This window comes from Cupressus sempervirens, chromosome 10 (genome assembly GCF_028749045.1).
Source record: "Cupressus sempervirens isolate cs-2001-9-10 chromosome 10, ASM2874904v1, whole genome shotgun sequence".
NCBI classification, from domain to species: domain Eukaryota; kingdom Viridiplantae; phylum Streptophyta; class Pinopsida; order Cupressales; family Cupressaceae; genus Cupressus; species Cupressus sempervirens.
The window spans coordinates 863,594,702-863,598,644 of NC_143127.1; positions in this window are offsets into that span (position 1 = coordinate 863,594,702).

Here is a 3,943-nt window from a genome sequence, read left to right on the forward strand (position 1 = left end):
AGTACTTCATTCAAGGAAAGTTTTACCAGGTCTAAAATGTGTGAATATGAATTTCTGTGAAAGTTGTGTGTATGGAAAACAAAAGAGAGTGAGTTTTGTAAAGACAGGGAAGGAAAACAAAAAGGAGAAATTAGAGCTTGTGCATACAGATGTATGGGGACCGGCTCAGGTATCTTCCCTTGGTGGCTCTCATTATTATGTTACATTTATTGATGACGCAACTAGAAAAGTATGGGTTTATTTCCTTAGACAGAAATCTGATGTATTTCAAACTTTTAAGAAATGGAAATGCTTGGTTGAAAATGAGACTGGTAAGAAATTAAAATGTCTCAGATCTGATAATGGTGGTGAGTATTGCAGTCATGAATTTGAATATTATTGCTCCACTAATGGTATTCGTAAACAAAAAACTGTTTCAAGGACTCCACAGGAAAATGGAGTGGCTGAACGCATGAACAGGACTATAATGGAGCGCGCAAGGAGCATGAGGTTGCATGTTGGGTTGCCCTTACACATGTGGGCGGAGGTTGTCAATACTGCAGTATATTTGATTAATAGAGGTCCCTCTACTCCTTTGGGCTATGGTATTCCAGAGGAAGCATGGACTGGTAAGAAGGTGAGTTATTCTTTTCTCAAGACCTTCGGTTGTGAAGCTTTTGCTCATATAAACTCTGAAAATAGAACCAAGCTAGAAGCTAAATCAAAGAAATGTGTTCTTGTTGGATATGGCATTAATGAATTTGGTTATAGGCTTTGAGATTTTGAAAATCTTAAAATTATTAGAAGTCGGGATGTCATATTCAATGAGAAAGTGTTGTACAAAGATCTGTTGCAGCAACATGAGAAGAAAGAAGATGATTATGTAGTGCTGGATGATACTCCAAAAGTTGATGTTCCAACCATTCCTCATGATGTGCAACAACTACAACAACAAATACCACACACACCAGTGAATGTTAGACGGTCAACAAGGCCAATTAGACCTCCACAAAGGTTTTCTCCTTCTTTGTATTCTATTTTACTTACTGATGCTGGTGAACCTGAAAGTTATGATGAAGCTGTGCAGGTGGATACTAAAATTCAGTGGGAGTCTGCAATGAAAGATGAAATGGACTCTTTGCTGAAAAATAAGACATGAGATTTGTGAAAGTTGCCTGTAGGTAAAAAGGCTTTACAGAATAAATGGGTTTACAGGTTGAAAGAAGAGGAAGGACGTAAGAAAAGATTTAAGGCCAGGTTAGTTGTAAAAGGATTTGCACAGAAAAAGGGAATTGATTTTGATGAGATATTTTTTCCTGTTGTTAAAATGACTTCTATTCGTACTATTTTAAGTCTTGTGGCTACTGAAGATTTGCATTTAGAGCATATGGATGTTAAAACAGCCTTTCTTCATGGTGATTTGGATGAAGAAATATATATGGCTCAGCCACAGGGTTTTGAGGTCAAAAGTAAGGAGAACTTAGTGTGCAAATTGAAGAAAAGTTTATATGGCTTGAAGCAAGCACCTCGGCAATGTTATCTGAAATTTGACAGTTTTATGCATAAGCATGGATATAATAGGTGTCATTCAGATTACTGTGTTTATTTTAAGAGGTTGGATGATGATAGCTACATTATTTTATGTTTATATGTTGATGATATGCTTGTAGCTGGGTCTAACATGGATCATATTAAAGGGCTAAAACGCCAATTAGCACATGCATTTGCTATGAAGGATTTGGGGGCAGCAAAACAAATCCTTGGTATGAAGATTTGCAGAGATAGGAAGAATAGAACATTGACGCTATCTCAAGCTGATTATGTTGAGAAGGTGTTGCAACGTTTCTCTATGGAGAATGCTAAAGCTATCAGCACACCTTTACCTAGTCATTTGAAATTGAATAAGGAGATGTGTCCCAAGACACAGGAAGAGGAGGATAAGATGTCAAAGGTACCCTATGCTTTAGCTGTAGGAAGTTTGATGTATGCTATGGTATGCACTAGGCCAGATATTGCACATGCAGTGGGAGTCGTTAGCAGGTATATGAGTCATCCAGGATTTGAGCATTGGAATGCTGTCAAGTGGATTCTCAAATATTTGAAAGGAACATCCAATAAGTGTTTACACTTTGGGGGCTCTACTACTGATTTACAGGGCTATGTTGACTCAGATTTGGCTGGGGATATTGATACCAGACGGAGTACTACAGGTTATGTCTTTACTGTTGGTGGGGCAGCCGTGAGCTGGGTTTCTAGGTTACAGAAGATTAATGCTCTCTCCACTATAGAGGCAGAGTATGTTGCTGCTACAGAGGCAGCCAAGGAGATGATATGGCTTCAGTTCTTCTTGGAAGAATTGGGACATCCTCAGAAGGATAATTATTTGTTCACAGATAGTCAGAGTGCCATTCATCTTGCTAAGAATTCAGCTCTGCATTCTAAGACCAAACACATACAGTTGCGGTACCATTTCATTCGATCAGTTTTGGAGGATGGACAGTTAAAGCTGGAGAAGATACATACCAATAACAATCCAGCAGATATGTTGACAAAGGTTGTAACAAGGGAGAAGCTGAACTCCTCTTCAGCTTCGGTTGGTCTTTTAGACTGAACATGAATAAAAGAATAGTAGAGTCTAGGATGGTTTGATCCAGTGGGAGCCCCATGTGGTAGTGGTATTGCTACAGGATCAGTCTCCAAGTGGGAGATTGTTGTTTAGTGTGGAGCCTGATCAGTCCCCAAGTGGGAGATTGTTAGATTGTGGTGACTGATCATGAAAGTACTGTACATACTTCATAAATAGTCGACATGGTAGCCGACATGGTAGCCGACATATTATGGCCGACATATGGCTGACATGTTATAACCCTAAAGCGGTTTAATACTTGTATAAAAAGGGCTTAGGGTTGGGTATTTTTCATAGTGTGGTGATACGAAATTGGTTCTTGCGGCGGTATTGAGCTGTAAGGGATTACGGATTGTAATCAAGTTGTAATCACTGGATTGTAATAAGATCGGACTTGCTGTTTGGTGGACGTAGCCCAGGGATTGGGTGAACCACGTTAAATCTTGGTGCCTTGTGTTCATTTCTGTGTGTTCTATTATTTTCTGTTATTGGTTATATTTGCATGTAGTTTTTATTTCTGTCCGTGGTTTATCCTAACAGAAATTGAATGAGGAGCATAGAAGCTGGTCAGAATTGCAATTGTTTCTGATGAGTTTGCGTGAAGAAAACAAGAGGCATCTACATTTTTATTGTGGGCCAAAATTGGCTACAGAAGTTAATAGTTGTGGATGGATTTTGGTATACATGTTAGGTTGATGCGTAGGGGAGAATTGTTGTGTGCATTAAAGGTGAGTTGCTCAGATTCTTTGATGAAATTTGGTGATCATGGAACATCTATGGGTACGAGAACAACAATATTTGATGGCCTTGAACTAACAGTGGCATTCTCAATGTTTGAAGTAGTCCAATAAGTGTTTATGTTAATAATGTTCATTTTTCTTATCAAATGCCTTCAGCTTCATATAGATATATCTGTGAACTTTGTATACATAAACATATTATGATGTGCAGTAGTTATGCTGCATATAATTATGTTTATTCAATTAATAAAGCTTCCACTGTACGCATTACATTTTTATACGAATTAGAAGTAACTCCCAATCTTATATGTTTAAAGAAAAATTTCAAACATACTATTCATTTCCTTAAATAGTTCATACCCTTATTTTTACCTGATATATTTGTTGGAAGTATGAATGCTGATGATACTTCTATGGAGGAGTATTGTAGAAACATGATTAGATCATTATCATGATGATATGCTGTTATGCAAATTTCAATGAAGGCCGTTCTGAGATAGAGTTTACAGAAGCATGTTCTGGTAAACTTGTTATATCTCTTAGCAGAATTGTTATTCTGAGAAGCCGAAGTTAAAGATGTGAAGAAGACACTCTAGAG